Source organism: Petaurus breviceps, unplaced genomic scaffold, assembly GCF_028583685.1.
Source record: "Petaurus breviceps papuanus isolate PSGF00001 unplaced genomic scaffold, PetGlider_PUasm1.0 188, whole genome shotgun sequence".
NCBI lineage: Eukaryota > Metazoa > Chordata > Mammalia > Diprotodontia > Petauridae > Petaurus > Petaurus breviceps.
In genome coordinates, this window is record NW_027185804.1 from 22,822,601 (window position 1) to 22,837,481 (window position 14,881).

General features: G+C 38.1%; 1 protein-coding gene across 6 annotated transcripts in view; it reads left to right on the forward strand.

Annotated features, from left to right (window-relative positions):
- HIPK3 (homeodomain interacting protein kinase 3) overlaps positions 1-14,881 on the forward strand; it is a 168,603-nt gene continuing 153,722 nt past the window's right edge. For 3 of the 6 annotated variants that reach the window (XM_069091376.1, XM_069091379.1, XM_069091377.1), the window contains exon 1: positions 3-153. The gene's annotated coding sequence lies outside the window, so the exon portion shown is untranslated. Of the gene's footprint in view, positions 154-14,881 lie in introns of all 6 variants that reach the window. The other 3 variants (XM_069091372.1, XM_069091374.1, XM_069091380.1) reach the window with 2 other exon arrangements.

Sequence of the window (14,881 nt, forward strand, 5' to 3'; positions counted from 1 at the left end):
AATGTGAAACTCTTTGCCACCATGTTTCAGCTGTCTTCTCCATCTTTCTCTGTGGCCTCCCATTGTTGAATTTCTCCTGGACCATCCAATTCAGGAAGAGTCTAGACCAGCCATCATCCATTCTCTGGATTTCACCGTCACACTCCAATGAAGGTACCATCCCCACCTTTCAGCCTCCCTTTATGTCTTGTCTTCCACTCTGGAATGTAAGCTCCTTGAGGGCACGCACTGCTTTTCTTTCTGTTTGCATTTGTATTCCCAGAGTTTAGCATGGTCCTAGCTTCTTTGTTCATGTGTTTCTATAAGTTTGCCACAGAGGGCCCACTCAATGTGCTGAGGGCTTTCCTTGTATTCTCTTGCCATCATGTAGAATCCAGTAGAACATATGGGCCATCTCTAAGCCATGCTGATTGCCTGCACACCAGCCTCCTCCTTAGCTTTTCCCTACTGCAACTTGAATGCCCAACCCTTGACCATGGCCTTGGGTTGGCAAGTTTTCGCCTTAACTTACCTGATCCCTTGAACACCTTGCTGCTTTCTGGCCATTTCCAAACCTCTTACATGCCTTCTTCCTTGCCAACTCCTCTTACCAACTCTTATACTTTTACATTTGCCATTTTCCTCTTTTAGAGTGTAAGCTCTTTGAGGTCAGGACTGTCTTACTTTTATTTCTATTCTTAATGCTGAGCACAGTGCCTTGTACATAGTAAATGCTTTATAAATGCTTTCACATGTATTCATTCATTCCATTGGTTATCCCTTGTTCTTGCTACAGAATAAGAAAAATGAACCAAAAATGTTTTTTTCTATGGACAATGAGGTCATAATATTAATTTTATTCATATGACATCTTAAGTCAGTATCAGAAATCATGGTTTGGGGGTCATGGCTTTGACTTTGCTGCATAACTATTCCACCTGAGTGGCAATAGTCCATCTATATGATGGTAGAATTGATCAAACATCATAGATGAAACAATGTATTCCTATTACTGAAAAAGTAATACTTCACATTTCTGTAGGGCTTTAAGGTTTTACTAGAGAGGATGATCATTGATAACTTTTCTCAATTTCTCAAGGGTAATTATAGGTTTCACTACTCTAAATTTTTTCCTAAAACAATGGCCCATCTTTTTAATATTCTTCAGTTAATACTATATGGCTAGAAGGAGTAGTGTGTGAAGAGTAGAGCTGATTGTTAAATTTTCAGCCTGAGCATTTACACTTTGGAAATTAGCAAACACTACAAAGCAAGGCTTGATTTACTGTTAGTTTTTGTTTAGACTTTAGAAAGTGATGGAGAAAATATTAGTAATGGAGATTAAACTTGATAGCTGTTGAGCATGCATTTTTTCCCCTCTGAGAGTTACCTATTAAGCATTTAGCAGCACACCATTCTGGTCATCCAGTGAGATTACATCACCTTTGGTACTCACACCTCATCAGTACCCCCATACCCACTGCCCCTCTGATTACAGGGCTAGAAGGCAGAGCAGAAAACTCCTCTCAAAGCTTCCATTTAAAGAGGCCTTTCAGGCCAGTAATCTCTTTATTTCCCAGCCAACTTCATTCCTTAACACTGGACTCCATCATGTGCTCCAACCATTATGTCTTCTCCCTCCCAATCCCCTGCAATCATGCTTCCTTTTTTGCATTGTCTTTTCCCGTTAGATTGTAAGATCCTTGAGGGAAAGGATTGTCTTTTTTATATTTGAATCTCCAGTGATAAGCACAGTGCCTAGCACAGGGTAATAGATTTATCAAGTATTGATACCACTGACTAGAAGGCATGGAAGGCAGTGATCCCTGAAGAATTAAAATTGAGGATCACCCAAAGGGCACCAGAAAGGCTCATGATGAACATGAGACTGTAACCTATTACTAACAAAGAACTGTGAAAGAAAAGGGTTGCAAAGAATTTCTTTGGAGGAATATTTGGAAAGGAGAGGGACCCACTGTCTATTAAGAAGAGAGGCAACCAACGGACAGACTCTGTGCTCCATTGTTATACACACTATGTCAAGAGAAGTCAAGGGAGGCCTTCAGCATGTGGAGTGAACTCCCAATGGAGGATTTACAGGAAAACATAGACAAGAGTTACATAAGAGAAAAAGGCAAGGACCCTGTACAGGCATGTGAACAGGGTGTACCCAGGCACACCCTAATGTCTCAAAAAGAATTTGGCATGACATGTCTCATTTTTAAAGTAAAATTTAGTTGCTAATTTGATAAATTAAGTTTAATTATTTTAGTTCTTTCAGCTTGATCTCCTTTGCCTTATAACATTTCCCTCCATATTTACCCTGATGGAATGTTCTGCACATACTATAAGTACTACAAATACCATTACTGCTACCATTAGTAATAAATAGCTCACATTTATATGGTGCTTTAAGGTTTACAAAGGGTTTTGCAAATATCTCATCCTCACAATAACATTGGGAGGTAGGTACTATTATTACCCCCATTTTACAAATGAAGAGACTGAGGCAGGAAGAGGTAAAGTGGTCATACAGCTAGTAAGTATCTGAATCTGGATTTGAACTCAGGTCTTCCTCCTGGCATTCTATCCAGCATGCTATCTAGCTGCCTTTACTATACTTCTGTGACATTGTCAGGTTATAATCATTCCCTTTAAAGGAAATACTCACATTGATGATTTTATAGACTCGCAGACTTCCTTAACTTTATTCTTTCATCATAACAAACCTGGTATCTCAATAGGGCAAATTTATCTCTCTTTTACAAATGAGAAAACTGGCTGGTGGATCACACAGTCAGTAAGTACTTGTCAGAGGCTGGGTTCAAATACAGGTCCCTCCTAGACTAATACTCTTCTAACTCTACCACCCTGTCTCTTCATGCAGCCTTGGAGAAGGACAAGAAAATCTTGAGAGACCAAGGGTCTCAGTTCAGAGTATCATTTGGTATAATATGGCTGAAAGTGTTAATGCCCAACTTCCTTCCAGGAAGACACTTAGTCCCTGATCAATGCTGATTCGTACATAATTCTTCATGAATAGTTAGCCTGGAGTACTTTGATGAAAAAAACTCAAAATATCAATGGATCATCATCCCCTCCGAAAGCTGAATGGGAGAGAAATAACCTGCCATAAGAATCAAATGAGGGTGTGCAATGTTGAGGCATGACAGCTTCCAAAGTCCTACATGAAGTTTTGTTTTCTATTTTGAGATAAAATTTTACACAGACATATATTTGTTGTTATTGTTCAGTCATGTCTGACTCTTGGTGACCCCATTTGGGGTTTTCTTGGCAAAGATACTGGAGGGGTTTGCCATTTCCTTCTTTACCTCATTTTATGGATGAGAAAACTGAGGCAAACAGGTTTAAGTGACTTGCCCAGGTTCACACAGCTAGTAAGTGTTTGAGGTCAGATTTGTACTCAGGAAGATGGATCTTTCTGACTCTAGGCTTGATACTCTATTCACTGTGCCACCTAGCTTCCCTGGGTGCATGCTGACCTGGAACAAAAAGGAGACAACATGTCATATACCTGTCAGTCATCCCAACTGGCTCTTGGCTTTGGGGGTGGGAGTGGTCATCCAATTCCATGGTGGGAGAAAGGTTCAAGAACAGTATCTTCTGTTCCCTTAGTCCCAGTTGCACCAATTCCAGCTGTGATCTCTGGCTTCAGAAGAAGGTGCCATGTCCCTCTTCTTCCTGTGTGTACTTAAAGTTCCATATGGCTGCCCGTGTTCTACAAGGGCAAGAGACAGAATCACTTGAAAGTCTTCTCCCTTGGATTATTTGTATGTGTACATAATGCTTTTTTAAAATTATGAGCGATTGTCATTCAAAAGGTTCGTTCAAGTACAGGGAGGCCTAAGGGGACCTCTGAGGTTCCTTCCAAATCAGCAGTTCTGGGAACATGTCCAAAAGAACCCAGTGAACATGCAACTTTATTTACAGCTCTCCTTCCTTTGGAATTTCTCTTTGTTGGTGCATACACATGTATTTTTACTGGGGAATCATAAGATGTTAATTCTGGGAAAGCACCAAAAATCAGTCAGTTCAACCTTGCTGTGGTAAAAATAAGAAGACAGAAATCCCAGGAGCAAATTAGTAATAGACCCAAGACTAGAACCCAGGTTTCTCTTCTCCTAGCTCAGTCAGCGCTTTTTCTATTATTCCGAGCTGCTTTCCAGCGTTGTCGTTTTTGTGTGTGTATGATTTTGTGTCCTTTTTTTCCATTTAATACTATCTCATACAAGGAGGCTTCAGTGGATGTCCCATAGGCACCTCAAATACAACATCTCCACAATAAAACACATTATCGCTCCCCATAAAACCTCCCCTTTTGCTAACTTGCTGGTTTCTGTTGGAGGCACCATCGATGATCGATCACCTAGTCTTGCAGCCTTGGCATCATCCTTAACTCTTTACTTTCTCTCACTTCTCACATCTAATCAGTTGCCAAATATCGCTCATTCTACCTCTGTAATCAATTAATAAGTAAGTATCCACTATGTTCTGGGTCCTATTCCAAGTGCTAAGGATAGGAAGACAAAAACAATAGTTCCTGACTTCAGGGGAACTTCCCTTCTGTTGGGATACAGTAGGAAAGGCCTTATGTAGGAAACTACATGTGAACTGATCTTTGAAGGAATCTAGAAATTCTAAGAAGCAGAGGGAAGGAGAGAATTTATTCCAAGCATGGGGACTCTTGATACAAAAGTGTGGAGATGGGAAATGGAATGTTCTCTGTGAGGAACAGAGAGGAAGTCAGTTGGACTGGCTCAAAGACTGCATGAAGCAAACTAATATGTGACAAAGTCAGAAATGCAAGTGAGAATCAGGTTATAGAAGGCTTTAAATGATCAACAGAAGGGTCTGTATTGGATTCTAGGGTTAATAGCATCATAAATTTAGGGTTGGAAGGGATCTCAGAGGTCATTCAGTCCAATTTCCTCATTTTCCATATAGCCCAAACATCCAAGTTATAAGCCTTCTAGATCCAAATCCAGCATTCATTTTACTGCATTATTCTTAATCCTGGGAGATGTTATAGAGATAGAATTGATAAGACTTGCCATCTGATTGGTTATGTGGGATGAAGAAGAGTGCTGTAGGCATGGAGAAAACAAGGAATTATTAAATATTTAAAATGTACCGGGCAGTTTGCTAAGCTTTGGGGAAACAAAGACAAAAAGAAAGATAATTCCTGACCTCAAGGAGCTACATTTCAATGGGAGAAGATAATACAAAAAAAGAGAACTGAAAAAAAGTGAGGGGAAGGGAAGGCATGGTATAAGGACAAAGTAGTGGAATCTGGAAAATCAGAAGCACAACTGGGAGGGGGAGGTAGCATGACTGGCCTGGGCCTGGGCCTCATCTTGGTCCCCCAGAGGATCAGCAAAGAGATTCCTTGTGAAAAATTAATAGTAAAATGTCCAGACATAAAGCAAACCCACCCAATAAGTTTCTTTATCATGATAACAAAGAAGACAATAATTCACATTTTAACAAAAACCCTGGAGACATGATAGAAAGAGAAATCACATTCAAATAACTACTAAACACTAAAATATCTTGAAATATACCTCCTGAGATTCATTAAAGACACATAAATAGAATGACAAAATGCTCTTTCCAGAAATAAAGAAATATTTTAGCAATTAGATACTCATTATTTATGGTTGGGCAATGCAAATATAATAAAAATTGTGATACAACCCAAATGAATTGACTGATTTAGGGCTATATAAATCAAACTATCAATGAGTTTTTTTTTATAAAACAATACCAAATAATAACAAAATACATTTGGAAGAACAAAATGTCTGGAATCTCAAGGGAAATGAAAAAAAACCTGTAGGAATGAAGGGGGTTTACCAATTCTGGGCCTCAAAGCATATTATAAAGCAGTGATCATTCAAGCTATCTAATACTCGTTAAAAAATGGAAAAATAGCTAAGTATAATGGACTAAACTAGCAAAGATGAGGAACATCCGAGCTCAGTATTCCACTGTTCAATAAATCCAAGAATACAGAGTACCAGGCCTGGAGTCAGGAGGACCTGAGATCAAATGTAGCCTCAGACACTGACCAATTGTGTGATCTTTGGCAAATCATTTAACCCCAAAACAAAAATGTTTTAAAAAAATTAAAAAAATAAACCTCAAAACAAAACCTATCAGAACAGCCTATTTGAAGAGAACTCTTCAGAAAATTGGAAAGCAGTTTTTTAAAAAAATTGGCTAGCATTTTACATTGTATGCCACAATAAATTTCAAATGTATATATGATCTAAATACAAAATGTCATATCACAAAAAAGTTTTGGAAGCAGATAGAAGAAAGAATGTTTCACAGTCTTGAGGAGGGGGAGAATTAATAGCCAGACAAAGAATCATGGTTATCATAAAAGAGAATATAGACAATTTTGACTATATAAAATTTCAAAAAGCTTTTGCGTAAGAAAAATCAATGTAGCTAGTATAAGAAAGGAAACTTTTGACTGGGAAAAATAATTACGTCAGATATTTCTAATAAAAATCTAAGGCAGGGAACATAAATATATAAGACCAAGCACTATTCCCCAAAAGAAAAGTGGTTACAGGATATAAACAGTTATCAAAAGAATTATACATCAGCAACCATATGAAATAATGCTTTAGGTCATTGATAATAAGAGAAACACAAATTAAAATTATTCTGAGGTCTTGTCACATTTTCAGAAAATTGGCAATGATTTCAAAAGACAAAAATAACTGTAAAAGTGAAATGGGAGTCCTGGTACATTAATATACCACTGACAACACTGTAAAGGAGTCTCACCAATCTAGAAAACAGTTTTAAATAATTAGACATATACTCCAAGATGGTCAAAAACAGAAAGAAAAGTTGAATTAAACCAAAATATTCATAGCAGAACTCTGTGCTATCAAACAAACAAACAAAAAATGATGGGATCCCATTATTTGGAAATCTTTTAACAAATTTGTTTGGCATTCTTAACCAATACATTTTGGTTCATAGTAATCACTTCTTCCCTTTATAAGTACTAAAAACCCAAACCTTTATTAATCCATTTTTAGAATTTTGCTGGGAACCAATGTAAAATTCATTTTACTCTTCTGGGTCTATTTCATCAACTGTGAAATGAGCAATGTAGTCTAGATAACTTACTTGTTATGTCAGTCCTAGAACTAAGTTCTTTAGCATTTTGCAGATTTGGCAATTAAATTTTATCACTTTATAGGGTTAAAAAATATATAATTTGTCAACAACATGCTTTATTTGTGGTCATCTCTCATGCTGAAAATGATCCAAGTGATGTCATCATTCCTTAAATGAAGCATGAAGCATCCCTCCAGGAGATGGAATTACATAGCCAAAGATGGAAAACATCTGTTTGCTTTTTTTTTTCTTGTCTATTTATTTATTTATTACCAACTTGTCTACTTTAATGTTATCATGAGAAGTTTTTAAAAATTCCATGGCTAAACTTTTGAGACTTTTGATTTCCCAAATAGCCTTGTCATTCCATTCTGTGCACCATTCTTAAACCTTGACATTTTTAATGAATAACATTCCAAATGGTCTTCCTACTATTATTATTTCTAATAACGACATTCTGGTGTTTAAAAGCATTCAGAATAGTAATAAAAAGAAGCAACAAAGAACCACAGAATTTTAGAGTCAGAAAGACCTTAGCAGTCATATAGAGTATAACCACAGACATTACAAAGGCATCCCCACTTCAGCATTCTGAACCAGCAATTGTACAACCTTTGTTTGAAGCACCTCTTGAGGCAATCCATTCCACTTCTGGCAGCTGTGATTGTTAAGAAGGTTTTCTGGAAGTCAAAGCCTAAATTTGCTTCTTTCCAACTTCTAGTCATTTTCCATCTGGGGCCAAACATAGCAAGGAGTCTACATCAGTAGTATCAAGCTCAAATAGAAATGGGAACCACTAATCCATGCATTAGGATCCACTCAAGCTGCATATTGACTTAGTTTTAAAATGTAATGCTATCTTTGTTTTATTGTATTCATCTTGTTAAATGTTTCCCAAATATATTTTAATCTGGTTTGGGTCAGCCTGTAGGCAATGTATTTGACACATTTCGTCTGTGCCATTTTATTTTCTCTCCACTCATTGTAAATTCACCTTATACTTTTTTTTTAAATGCTGATTTGAATTTTCTATTTCTTTTTATTTGCATCAGGTTACTTAAAGGTATACCAATGTTATTATTTTCAAAATATCAGCTATCTGTTTTGTATATTGTTTCTATAGTATTTTCATTTTTCATTTTGTCAAGGTCACCTCTAATTTTTTATATTTCTTCTGTGTTTATTTTAATTTTGTTCATAGGTTGATTTTCTATTTTTAGTAACATAGAAAATTTATTAATCCTTTTTTTTCTTTTTTCCCACTTTTTAAAATGTCTATAACTCAGACCCAAAGTCCATTGGCATGGGACCCTATCCTCAATGGAAATCAATGCCCTGATCCTGTGTGAGGGGCAGTGCATAATTGGTGAGAACACAAGAGAGTTTCAGTCTCTTCAGTCTCCTTCAAGTTTTTTTCAAGGCACTTCTGGCATCCAGATTTGAAAGAGAAAATGGAAGATGTCAACCTATTTCAAGGTTGCTGAAGGAAAAACATCTGGAAAGCTTGAAGAAGACTGATCGATTAATTGATTGAATTGCCCTGCCCCTTACATAGATGCAACACATTGATCTCCATTTATAAGGAGAGCATCTGATACCACTGGTCTTTGAGACTGGGGTTACATTAATTTTAGAGACACAATTTTTCCTCCTTTAACAACATCTAAAATTTCATCATATATGTTTCATTCTCTTTTATGTAATGCTAATGGTTTACATGATTTGTTTTTTTGACCCCATCATTATTTAGGGTATCATCATTTAGTCTCAATTTAGGGCTGAATCTTTTTCTAATGATCTTTATATCAATGATTAATCAATAAAAATGATTATTTTTATTGTGTCATTATGTATAAAGAATGTGTTCAACATTTTGCTTTCTTATGTTTATTTATGGTTTCTCTGGGTCCTAGCAAATGCTCTCTTTTTGGAAAGGTACCATATAATGTTAAAGAAAAAGTATACTCTCTAAAGGTCTCATTTAGAAGATACCATCAAATTTTTAAATCTAATTTTTTTTTCCAACACCCTGTTAAATTCTATATATTCCTTTTCATTTCTCTTAATCCAACTTGAATGGGGCTAGAAGTAGGAATGAAAGCACTGAGGTGGATACTAGGAAAATTATTTTCTGTCTTCATCCAGGTTTTACCAGGGTGGAGACAAGTGTGAAAGCTGCATTCATGGAATATTATCCAACTTCAAGTTATGCTAGAAGAGTTAACCATCAAACTACTTGGATTAACATTTCACCTCCAAAAAGTAGTAGTATCTTCATCTTTCAGTTACTTCTCCTATAAAATGATGCTAAAAAGTTTTTCTTTCCAGGGCTTATAGCATTTGAAATCTCACTCATTAATAAACATGGAGAAGAAGGATTGGGGAATTAGATGGTTGCACAATTTTGTTTTTATTTTTTCATTACAGCTTAGTGGGAAAATATATGCAGAGCTTAGAAATCTCACTGGAGAATCCTTTTTAATATAAATAATCTATTTTCTCCTAGATTATCTTTTGCACCCTATAGGTTTTCATGTACTTGGCTTTCTTAGAAGAGAGGCCACCTGGATAGTTTTATTATCTACCAAAATGTTGTGTCTATCAAAGAGAACCTGTGATCCAGTTTATGAGACCCCAAAATGAGATTATTTTTCTAAGTTAACTGATCTGATTATTCTTTATCTCAGGTCTAGAGCACATAGAGAAGGAACATGATTTAGAGATATACCTATATAAGAGAAGTTTAGTTCTTTTCATTTCCCTATGAGTGTAGGTTTCTTTCTATTAAAAATCCCATGAATATTTCACTATCTGCAAAGATATCAGTATTAATAAATGTAAGAAAAGAAAAATAAAGAAATCTCATTGGATTGAAAGAACCATCATGTTTTTCTCAAAAGCTATAGAGGAGCTAGGATGGAGAGTGGGCCAAGAAAGAAAACATTCCAAAGAGAATTTAGGCCATAGATAGTAGATTTAGAGCTGGAGGTTAACTAGTCCAATGTCCTCCTTTTACAGATGAGAAAACTGAGGCCTAAGGAGGTTCAAGTGATTTGACCCTGACCCACAGGTAGCAAAGGGGACAGGAATGAGATTCAAACCTTGATATGCTGTAGCACACTGCCTTAGTCTAAGATATGATAGACATCCACCCCAATTAAAGAAAGGCTGAAGAGCCTGTCATTTGTTCTGTGCCAGTAACTTTTTTAGGGGGCAGTTTGAAGATTTTTGCACCCTCTAAATTTCAGTGGCCTGGACCATAGCCCTTGCTGTCCTGACCTAGTTATAGCCTGAAGTTTTGAGGAAATTGAAATGATTCAATTGAAATTGAAATTTTAAATGACCACATTATTATCTCTGTGGTAATTTGGAAAAACTCAGGGTACTATTTATTTGGAGTTTGAAGGAGAATTAGATGAACCAGTGATGCAAAGGAATAAGCTTTTATTACCACCATGTTTAACTCACAAGAGAAAGCTATGTGGCTTAACCAGAGATACCTAAGGCCAGGAGTATAGGAAGGAAGGAGGAACAAAGATGCAAAAGTTAAGCAGATGGCCTAGTAGACAGAGTGCTGGGCCCAGAGTCAGGTAGGCCTGAGTCTGAATCCAATCTTAGACACTTTTTAGCTCTGTTACCTTGAGCAAATCACTTAACTTCAGTCTCCCTCAGTTTCCTCAACTGCAAAATGGGTATAATAATAGCACCTACCTCTCAGGGTTTTTTGTGAGGTTCAATAAGATAATATTTGTAAAGTACTTTGAAAACTGGCTGAAAAGTGCTATGTAAATGCTAGTTATTATGATTATTGTTTTTGTTATTGTTATAGGAGAGAAATAGCAAACACTTCCATAATGGGACAGAGAAGATATAGAAGTAAAGATGTTTCCAGGCCATGGTAAGAGGAATAAGTCTATGGAGGGACTACTGTAGGTTGTCTCCAGGACTCAGAGCATCCTTATGTCAAACTCTTCCCATTCTTCTCCACTTTACTCTAAACATCAAAGCAATTTGGATGTCTGGAGGAAGGCAAGAGCTTTGATGGGAAGGGGAACATGCTTTCTATTAGTTTTCCAACTGTGATGCCATGGTCAGCAGTCACCAAGGAAAATGGAAATTTGCAGCAAGAAAGAGTCACAGTATAGGGAGGTTCAGGCAGGAGAAAATAGGGCTGAGTAGGTGTAATGCGAATGTAAATTTTAAAGATCTTCCCTGCCCCTAGGCTAAAGTGCAGCAGAAGCCTGGGGAGGGAGGCTTGTTTTTCAGTAGATACTTTTTGATTGGCCAGTGGGTCAATAAGGTTGTTACATTCTCTGAGCCAGGAGAAGGCTATATAAGCCCTGATGTGTAGCTTTGTTTTGGGACTCACTTTGAGAAGTGTTCTGTGATTTGATCTGAATTCTGGGAAGCCGTTGTTGAGAGTCCCCCGGCTTTGAAAAACCCAGAATGTGGAAACCCAGATGTTGACTGGGTGTGGATGTAATGGTTGGACAGTTTGGAAATCTGTCTACTTGATGTTTCTGTCTTGATAATTATGCCTGTATACTTTGAGATTCAGGGTGCTGACCTTTTCTCCTGAATAAGGTAAACGATATATGTCTGACTGATTAAAGTAAGCTTGTTAACCCATTTTGAATTGCTTTCCTTTAGCAAAGCAGATCCAAGAACCTGTGGTAGCTGCAAACCCTGAGGACGCTTGGGGTGCTTGCTGCTACAGTAGGTAAAGGGATGTCTAAAGTAGAGATAGCCTATGATTGAAAAAAAAATGGATCTGAAAAAAACAAATAAACAATATCCTGAGTTTTTCCAAATTACCACAGAGATAGTAATGTGGTCATTTAAAATTTCGATTTCAATTGAATCATTTCAATTTTCCCAAAGCTTCAGGCTATAACGAGGTCAGGTCAACGAGGGCTATGGTCCAGGCCACTGAAATTTAGAGGGTGCAAAAAACTAAACACATACATTCCTTTGTCAGCTAGAAACCAAGTATTTCTTCTTGCTCAAGTGAATTTGTCTCCATTTCTTATTATGCTGTTATCACATCATAAATTAGAGACTTGGTTTGAGAGGTTTTTCATCCTGTTTGTCCTTGGTGAGGACACATTATTTGCTACTTGCTTACTTTGTACTCCTGGTGCCAAAATTGCTAGTTACGGTTCTACCTTAAGCTATTCCCAGAAATAGTCTCTCCAAAGTGGAGTTGGCTGCAACTTTGAATAATATCCCCATTAACAATTTGATTTCCACCCAGAGGTTATCTGCACATGGAAGATCTGAGAACCAGGGCAGGTAGGTGACACCATGGTGCATAGAGCACTGGCCCTGGAGTCAGAAAGACCTGAGTTCAAATCTAACTCCGACACTTATTAGGTATGTGACCCTGGGCAAGTCACTCCACCCTGTTTGCCTCATTTCCTCATCTGTAAAATGAACTGGAGAAGGAAATGGCAGACACTCCAGTATTTTTCCCAAGAAAATTTTAAATGGGGTCATGAAGAGTCAGATATGACTCAAAAAACTGAATAAAGAAGATCTGATTCATTCATCTTTTTTGGCCTCTAGTGAATGTGACAAATTTCATTTTTTTCTATAGTGTTTACAACTAGCCGTGGCAGAAATTATAGGCAATAGGCATCAGGCAAACGGGCCTTGGAATAGAAACCCCTACCAATCTGCTGGTCTTGGTTCCAGCCTAGACCTCCTAGACATCACCCAGGGAAGCAACCCTACCAACTGCCCCCCACGGCAGACAAGCCACCCTGAGCCACATGAACTCAGGTATAGCAAAATTTGGGGCTAACCCTTTTGTGGTGCCAGATAGCTCCAACACCCGGAAAGTTTGTTTTTCCCATTTGCAAAAGTAGGCATCTCTCAATTTCATAAACATTGCCGAAGATAGTGCCAAAGAATGAACAGTATCTCCCGCCAGTTGTTATGCTATCTTGATCATGTCTCTGCATACATTACCTGCCAGGATGGCTTTCAAAATGAGACCATTGATTTCCTAGAGTTGGTTCTGTATTTATTATAAATTAATACATGTCAATGCGCCTCCATGACTCAATTGATAGTGAAGAAGGACTCATCTGTTACCATCTCCAAAAGACAAAATGGATTTTATTTTCTTTGCTTAGAGGAACTGAAGGGACACAATGTGTGGGCCAGACAGTACCAGGCAAATAGAGGAGGAGGGGAGGAATCAGGGATGAAACTGTAGGAGCAAACACAAAGGAAGATGGATGTATATGTCTGTGTATCTGTATCAGTGCCCATCAAAGTCTTTTTTTTTCCCATGTGGTTAGGGAAAAGAGGGTTGGATCTGAAGGCAGGAGACCCAGTTTTGAATCCTGGCACTGGCACTCAGGGTCATGGGATCTATAGGATGGGAAATGGAAGAGACCTTGGAATTTAGGGAGTTCAATCCCCTCAATTTACAGGTGGGGCCACTGAGGCTTAGAGAGAGTTAAGTGATTGTCCACAGTCACACAGCTAGTGCTATGGACCAGGATACTTGTGGAACTGGGGAGATGTGAGTTAATTCTTCCCATTATCTCCACATTGACCAGTACTGTTGTGAGTAAGGAAGACGTGATACAGATCTGGGAGAGCTGGGATGAATGTTGCCTTCATGTGCATTGACCTGAGCACTAGCTGTGTGCCCTTTATGCAGGAAGAATGGAAAATGGCCTTTGGGAATATAACTCTAGTCAAGTGACCCAAGCTTTTTTAACCTCAGTTTACTATTGTGTAAAATGGTGATAACAGTATCTGTGGTGCTGATTCCACAAAGCTGTTGTAAGGCTTGAGTAAGATGATATACATGTGTGTATGTATGTATGTATGTATGTGTCTGTATATATATACTCCCTTAAGTTTCTCTATACACATCAGTTATTATTTCAATTAATCAACAGGCATTTATTAAGCATTTACTGTATACCAGGTGCCATGGGAGGTGCTGGGGTCACAAAGAAAGCCAAAAGACAGACCCTGCCCTCAAGGAGGTCACAAATCCAATGGGAGAGACAGCATGCCAACAATTGTGGACAAAGAAAACAAGGAAGCAGCCCCTGCCCTCCAGGAGGTCACAGGAGGCCTCACATCCACGTAAAAATATGTGTGAGATATATGAAAGTAAATAAAAGACACTAGTGACTGGCTTAATCAGGAGAGGCCTGTTACTTGAGCTGAATTTTCCAGGAAATGGGATTCCAAGAAACAAAGGCGAGGAGGGAAAACACTCCAGTCACAGGGGACAGAATGTACAGAGGCTCTGAGAGGAGTTAGAAAGTCAAATTGCCCGAACAGCAAGAAGGCCAGTTTGACTGAGCTAGAGAATTCGGAAAGAGGAGCAATGTATGATAAGCCTGGAAAGGTGAATTGGAGCCAGGCTGTGAAGGGATTTAATTAATAAAGAGAAGAGTTTGTGTTTGTTCCTAGGGAGAATAGGGAGCCCCTGGAGCTTATTGAGCAACAGAGTAATGCATTTTTATAAGCAGCAGTTCTCCTTCTAAAGCTGCCAGAGAGACAGAGACAGTAAGAGAGACAGAGACAAAAAGTGAGAGAGACACAGAGAGAGAGACAGAGACAGAGAGAGAAACGGAGACAGAGAGACAGAGACAGACAGACAGAGAGAGAGAGAGGAAGAAAAAAGAGACAAACAGAGAATATGTGTGGAAGAGACACACAAAGAGAGAGAGACAGAGCAAGAGAAGAGAGGGAAGGAGACAGAGAGTAA